Below are 8,156 nucleotides of genomic sequence, written 5' to 3' on the forward strand. Positions count from 1 at the left end.
GTCTGACCATTCAAACGTCAACAGATGCTTGCATTGACTCCAAAGAGAATTGGTTCTTCCCCCCACCCTCCACCTGTATCGAGCCATTTTGTAAACATGTTTTCTTCTTAAACAATAATTTCATGAAGAAATGGAGAATTAAGGTATTTTTTTTATTCGGCTGAAAGAATGAGTATTATGAATTCACAAGTTGCAAACAACACAGAAACGTGTAAAAAATACAGCCTTTTAGCACTGCTGAAAAGCCATCAGGAGCTATTCATTCGTGTGTATGCTTTTGTGCGTATGGCCTTTAATGGACACGAGATAAGCTGGATTGTAAGCCCATCCCTTGGGCGTAAACACCAATGTGTATTCATATATCCCAAGAACTGTGCTTTTCTCAAATTGCCCTTCGCCTTCAACGCCATCAGTATCGTGTAAGTACATGTTGCTCATATCAAAACGGTGCTTATATAAGCTGGGTGGTGTGAATGCACGCATGTAAACCGGCACTGTGGAGGCGAGGGTTGGTGGTTGGTACAAAGGTTGTGAAAATCCCTGCCCGTGGGAATCGAGGTGGCATACCCCGGCTCGCCAGGAGAAGGTCGCACAGTAGAGTGGACTAATCCGCTTCCTGTTTCCATCTGTACAGGGATAGAGCGTTGCCCCCTCGCACGTGTGGGGTTTCTCCGGATGCTTGGGTTTCATCCCACACATATAAACATTCATACTTTGGCTGAAAAAATCCCCCCATCTTATAATTAAAACCCAATGCTGGACCATCCTGCAAAGAAAATCCTTGGACTCCACATATGCTTTCCTGGATGAAAAATTATCATTATTATTATCATCATCATAAGGTATGCTTCTAGCCATCTCCATTGGAGTAATACTTCAATTTAATGTTTTAATACACTGCTGGATGAATGCCTCCCCATGCCGTGTCGATCATTTGACCATACTACGCCACGTGAGGATCAGTGCCGGTTGGTGAAGGATGGACACCTGAGATAATTTGAAAATATACATATTCAACTGTTTCTCCAACACTTCATATATATATGTTTAAATGTTTTACCAAACTTGTAATTATCTTGAGTCCAATTTTGCAACCTTCTTTCTGAAGTTCTTCAATAATTTCCTATACTTCCATTTCTCACTGGTTGTCATTATGAGTGCCATCAGCAATGGTGGTGCTCGCCCAATGGTTACCCTACATACAAATGTTTTTTGGGGGGGAATCTCCTTTTGCAATTTATAATGAGGTGGCAGAAGAATGATGCAGACAAGATAAAGGTGAAATATATGAATTGGTCGGTTATGTTAATTCGCATGCTATGTTTATGAAGATTTGAAATTGAGCTTTTATTTAATGCACTCTTTTGCTCCTTGGGGCCTTAGATTTTGCTTGGTTTGCTTCGTGCCACCACTGTTCATCAGGAAATCTAACACGGATAATATATTAATGCCATTGATCTCCAATCCAGTTATTGGAAAAATGTTAGTTTTTCATTTACAGTTCTTTCTTATATAGAACTATACATATCTTCTCATATTTTATTATGTGGCTGTGAATAAACCTCAGTTTGGTAAATACCTGGATGAAACAACACATTTTACTGGACATACCATGTCGAAAACATTTGCTCCTCCAACTTATTTTTTTATATCATAGAGCAACTGTTCGTGTAAATCTTTGCACACGGTTTACAAATAGTCACTGCCTGCGAATTCGCATTCTCAATATTTGCCGCATATTTGCTAAGTACACACAGTCGGTCATTCGTTGGCTGAGCAATGGAGTCATCCAAGGTGAAATTGTTATTACGCTGTGTGGCATAATTCAATGGACAGCAAATGTACCATTGAATTGTATTTCGGACGACTGCATTTCCTTGTATGTAAGTGCATGTATTCAGCAGACCTTTGTAAACAATAATTTTACTCGTAATAATTGTGGCCGGTTGAGAAGAAAATGTATATGTGGTTGATACATTTTCACATTCATGAGTTGATAATAGCTATCATTAGAATTACCCACGTGGGTATTAACGCACACCGACCTCTGAATGTGAAGGCCAGTGTTTAACCATTAACATGGGCAGCACCCCTTTATCAGCGTATCCATAAGTAATACATAATTTACAAACGTAATCCTACTTCATGCGGAGGCAGAGTGTTACGCGTAGTTATTGGAAAGTATGAATCACTTGAATTGTGTGTGAGAGATTACACTCCACGTCTCAATTACAGCTGTGTTTGACATTAAGCCATGCCATTAAATCTGCATAATGTGGAACACTTGTCATCTAGTGATCACGTACATGTGGTATTGGTAGCTGAACAATTTAGACACTTAAATGATACCTGCGCTTCTAATTGAGTCCACGCGGTTGACTCGCGGTGGCCGAGGGGAAAGCGATCTTGGAAATTCCACATTTCCATGACGGCCCCAAGTCCATCCGTCGTGGCGTACCACTTGAGAAAGAGACGCGTGCGCAGACATACACACATACACACATAATCAGCCATGATCAACCCACTGCTGGATGAAAGGTCCACGGTGGGTGTTTGTTTCAGAGTGCCGCGTGGAATGAAAACGCTTTTGCTAGCGCTGTTCTCTGACTTCAATTCAAATGTATGCACAGCTTCTCTCAGTCGTCCAAAAGAGGGCAGCAAACATCCACAAGTTGCAGCATTTACAATATCTCGGTAGATTGGGATAGAATGACCGCTCCTGACACTCCGCGACCGCTCCTGATGCGGTTGTCTGGCTTGACCACTTGAATGTGAAATTCTATTTGTTACTCTGCATCCACACCAGCCATGCGACGAAAAGATAACACAAGTGTCAACATGAAGGTAAAAACAAATGCATGTACATCTTCAATCATTATTGAATGTTAATATATTTTGCTGACTGGTTTGCATAACCGAGTGCGTTCGTTCGTTTCTCAACCGGCTTGGTCATTGTGAGGGTCGCGGCGGCAGCGTGTTGAGTAGGGCGATCCAGACCTCACTTGAATGGTTAAATACAAAATAACCGAATTTATACAAATACATAAAACATTTTAATGGGTCTCAGTGTAGAAAAGATTTTTCACAACTTAACCATTAACAAGGGATTGCCGGGCAGGTGACAGTTTCTATTAGCTGCTGTTAAGGCTTAAATTTTCGATTTGATTAATTCCTGGACTTGTTGGCAAGTCCATTACATTTTCTTTTACAAAGTATTTTTTTGTAGTGACGAAACTTGTTTGGGATACTGAAGGCTTTATTTAGAAATACATTTTCCGCGTACAACTAACAGTTGCAACATCATCTATTTATCATCACAACGTTAAATATTCTAGTGATGGAGTGTCCAGTGTGCCATGCTGTCCTTAATATGTGCTCGTTAACAGCACTTGCCCCATTCGTCTACATGTATATATGGGGGATCTCTGTATGTGTGTATACATATACATAACTTTGACTTACTACATGTATACAGCACAACTTTGTTTGAAAATAATGGCATAAATGATCTGCAGTACACCATCTCCTTAAATTTAATTTAGCAGTGCAGAAGCACAAGAGGAAGTGGGGAGATCACAAGGGAATGCTGGTTACCGAATGTGGTTTTGTGACTTCGAAAATGCTTGCTCCCTGTATGCACCCCGACCTCGTCGGGTCTCAGATGCTGAGCAGCATTGAGCCGGCGAGTACTTTGGATATGGGCGACCCACCAGGACTTGCCACGGGTTGTGGACGAGGGGATGCAGGGTGGCGAGGAGTTGACAGCCCTGAGTGTGTCCTCTTGCATCTGTGGGTTTTCTCCAGCTTTTCTGCGATTTATTCCCACAGGAAGCAAAACATCATTCATTGAAATATAAGAATTGTTTTTACCCTTTCTGGCATTCAGCTGTTCGCAAAAAGGCGAACGCCTGTTTGCCGTTTGGCGTCCTCTGGTCTAACATTGCTTGAGACTAGGCTCTCAAGAAAGCTGTATCTGGTGTGGACCAATCACTTTCAAAGACAATGCATATATTACCAGAGCATTTTTGTTTGATGTTCAACACAACTATTGTGGTTAATGCAGAAATGATTCCTTGCAAAAGGTTTCTGTTTGGTGTTTTAACATCTTAACATCGGTTTTATTGGCAGAAAGAGTAAAAACCTACTCGTATTTTGATCCTGGCAAGATATGACCCATTCATTTGAGTTGACCAAACATCCCAATGCAGGACCCTCGCGTATAAGAGTTCTGAGACTCACGCAGGCTTTAGTAAGTGAATAGTTGATCAGCAGGTCGTGTACTGTGGGGTAAAGTGTGCATAGCCCCACCTCTTCTAAGACATCGAGTCACCGTGGAAGAGGAGGCCAAATACCCTCTTAGATCAGTTTTTTATAGCTCCCAATCGTGAAGGCCCTTTCGCCAGCCATAGCGTGACCAAACAATTGTAATGGTTCCACCTTTACCCTAACTTTATTGTTCCTATAAATATCAGTCAAACAATATTTCCAATTACAAGTGTCCTGCAGCTCATCCCAACCTCTCACATTCAGTGACTCTGATCCCCTTGAGGGTGTCTAATATGTTTCACTATCACGTGATTGATCAGCCCTCAATCTTCACTCGGAGAATACTAAACCAAGCGAGCAATCTTCCCACAGTGTCGCTCCCACTCTTTTAGAAAATATTCAAGGGCGACCATTTCGTTAATCGTCTCATCCTGGCCTATCAGAAAATGTAAGATCCCAATTTTATTTTATTTCCCTCGCTTTCACCTCGCGTTTGACACAATCTTTTGTTTTGTAGATTCATTTCTATACAACATTGAAGCATGTACCGTTAAGTCATGACTAATCCACGACTGGATGAAGGCATTCTCAAGATGTTACGATCTCTCATATACACCCAGTGCCTGTAAAAAAGGCCAATGTTATCACTCCATCTCCGCAGTGGGCATCCTCTTGGGTGCCTGTTGGTCATCATCTGATGTTCTGGCCCAAGCCCACTTGCATTTCTTGACGGTCACATTTTTTTCTTTAAGCTGTGGACATTCTCTCAACCACGTGTTCCTCTTTACGTCACTCATTGTAATTCCAAGTATGCGTCTCTCCGTGTGTCTTGGCCTAATTTTCGGCTTTATTTTCCATCTTCTTCGTCACTGTCCATTGTTCAGATTCAAATATAATAGCAGGTATTTAGCATTAATTCGAAATATTCTCATTTACACACGTTGGTATGTTGCTTTTAAATTTTAAAATAAAAATATGGACTCTCATCTGCCCATTGATTTCACCATTTTATATCCAGGGCCACACATTTGTAGAAACCACACTAAACATGGAGACATTCTAAATGAACACCATTTTATTGCAGTGCCTCTGCATATCTCCCACTTATTTAACCTTTGAACAATCTCATATGTAAGACACGGTTCTTAAAGATGGCGGCGCGTACACATGCAGCGGCTCCTCTCTCTCCCATCAGATCGGTGTTTTTATGTTTTTTGTGTTATCCATCTACGTGCATTTGTTCGTCATCATCACGTCGATTTAACGTAAGGCGCACATACTCTCGCGAATTTCTGCTCGCCATTGGCAGAACCACACTCATGGATATAAACCCAGCAGACGCGGAAGAGCTACGCGACTGCGGTCTGCTCCAGAGGCCTGCTCTACCACCGACCCCCACTACTGCAACCAGCCGACAGTGGAAGCGCCACAGGCGGTGTATGAGAAAGCAGAAGAGGGGAAAGCGCGGAGGTATCGAGGCAAGGCGAGCGGCTAGCCCTCACCGGCCAGCTATCCCTACCATCACACTGGCCAACGTACGCTCGCTGGAAAACAAACTGGACTATATCCGCCTTCTTCGTACAACTTCCAGGACTGTGAGTGCTGTGTCCTTGTGTTTGTGGAAACATGGCTTAACGATAACGTCCCGGACCATGCCATTCAGCTAGCCGGGCTAACATGTTACCGGGCGGACAGAGCGCTCGTCGAGGGGGGGAAGACTCGCGGCGGGGGACTCTGTGTTTACATCACCGATGCCTGGTGCCGCGACGCTGTTGTGGTCTGCCAACACTGCTCATCATTGGTGGAGTTTATGGTAATTAAATGCCGGCCATTCTACCTGCCGAGGGAATTTAGTGCCATATTGCTGGTGGCACTATACATCCCCCCTGGCTCCGAAAACAACAGGAACGAGGCACTGTATGAACTCCATCAGCACATCGGTGACCAGCAGACAGCCCACCCAGATGCCTTCCTCATTCTGGCTGGGGATTTCAACCATGCCAACCCCAAGAGCGTGTTTCCACAACTCCAGGGACACATCAACTTTCCCACACGAGGAAACAATATCCTGGACAATGTCTACACTACACACAAAGGTGCCTACAAAGCCCGTCTCCTCCCCCACCTTGGGGCCTCAGATCACACCACTGTTCTGCTAACGTCAGCATACAGGCCGCTGGTTAAAGTCACCAAACCAGTTATAAAGCGGATCTGCGTGTGGCCTGAGGGGTCTTCAGAGGCACTCCAGGACTGCTTCTCCACCACCGACTGGAACATGTTCAGAAAGGCAGCCACCTACAACAACACCGTAGACCTCCAGGAGTACACGGAGACCGTCACTTCCTACATGAGGAAGTGCATGGAGGATGTCACGGTCACCAGAACCATCTCCATTCGGGCCAACCAGAAGCCATGGCTGACAGGGGAAGTCCATAGGCTCCTGAGGGCTCGGAACGCCGCCTTCAAAGCTGGCGAGGAGATGGGCCTGAAGACAGCCAGGGCCAACCTGTCGCGAGGCATCAGATTGGCCAAGAGGCAGTACTCCAGGAGGATCGCCGACCGCTTCAATGACAGCAGAGACACCCGGAACCTGTGGCGAGGGATGCAGACCATCACGGACTAAACCCTCTCCGCAGACCTGTGACAGCTCCACCTCTCTGCTGAACCAGCTGAAGGATTTCTTCGCTCGCTTTGAGGCAGACAACAGCACCCCAGCACAGAAGACTCCACCACCTCCCGGCGACCAGGTGCTGACGCTATCCCCAGATAGCGTGAGGGGATCCCTCAGAAGGACGAACCCAAGGAAAGCCCAGGGCCCTGACAACATTCCGGGTCGTGTCCTGAGAGACTGTGCGGAGGAGCTCACAGATGTCTTCACCGACATCTTTAACACCTCGCTGAGACAGGCTGTTGTACCTACGTGCCTCAAAGCTACCACCATCATCCCGGTCCCGAAGAAGTCATCACCCTCCTGCAACAATGACTACCGCCCGGTCGCACTCACTCCAATCCTTATGAAGTGCTTCGAGCGGCTAGTCCTACAACACATCAAGTATGTCCTTCCCCCCGCCCTGGACCCGTTCCAGTTTGCGTATCGGTCTAACCGCTCGACCGATGACGCCATCTCCGCTACCCTCCACTCAGCTCTCACCCATCTGGAGACTAAAGACTCCTACGTCAGAATGCTGTTCATCGACTTTAGCTCAGCATTCAACACAATCATCCCCCAGCAGCTCATCCACAAACTAGACCACCTGGGGCTCAACACCTCCCTGTGCAACTGGCTGTTGGACTTCCTGACAGGGAGACCACAGGCAGTTCGAGTTGGCAGCAACACCTCCGGCACCATCACACTGAACACAGGGGTCCCCCAAGGATGTGTGCTGAGCCCCCTCCTCTTCACTTTGCTGACCCACGACTGCACACCATCATTCAGCTCCAACCTCTTCATTAAGTTTGCGGATGACACAACTGTGGTGGGTGCCATCAAAAACGGGGATGAGACAAACTACAGGAGTGAGGTGAGCAGGCTGGCCACGTGGTGCAAGGACAACAATCTCCACTTGAATGTTGAGAAGACGAAGGAGATTGTTGTGGACTTCAGGAGAGTGCACACCCAGCATACTCCGCTAACCATCAACGGTGCTGCAGTGGAGAGGGTGAGATGCACCAAGTTCCTGGGTGTGCACATCTCTGAAGACCTGTCGTGGAGTCACAACACTGCATCACTGGCCAAAAAAGCCCAACAGCGCCTGTACTTTCTCCGCAAACTGAGAAGAGCAGGAGCCCCGCCCCCCATCATGCACACCTTCTACAGAGGCACCGTTGAGAGCATCTTGACGACCTGCATCACCGTGTGGTACGGCACCTGCACCGTGTCCTGCCGCAAG

Source organism: Lampetra fluviatilis, chromosome 24, assembly GCF_964198595.1.
Source record: "Lampetra fluviatilis chromosome 24, kcLamFluv1.1, whole genome shotgun sequence".
NCBI classification, from domain to species: Eukaryota; Metazoa; Chordata; class Hyperoartia; order Petromyzontiformes; family Petromyzontidae; genus Lampetra; species Lampetra fluviatilis.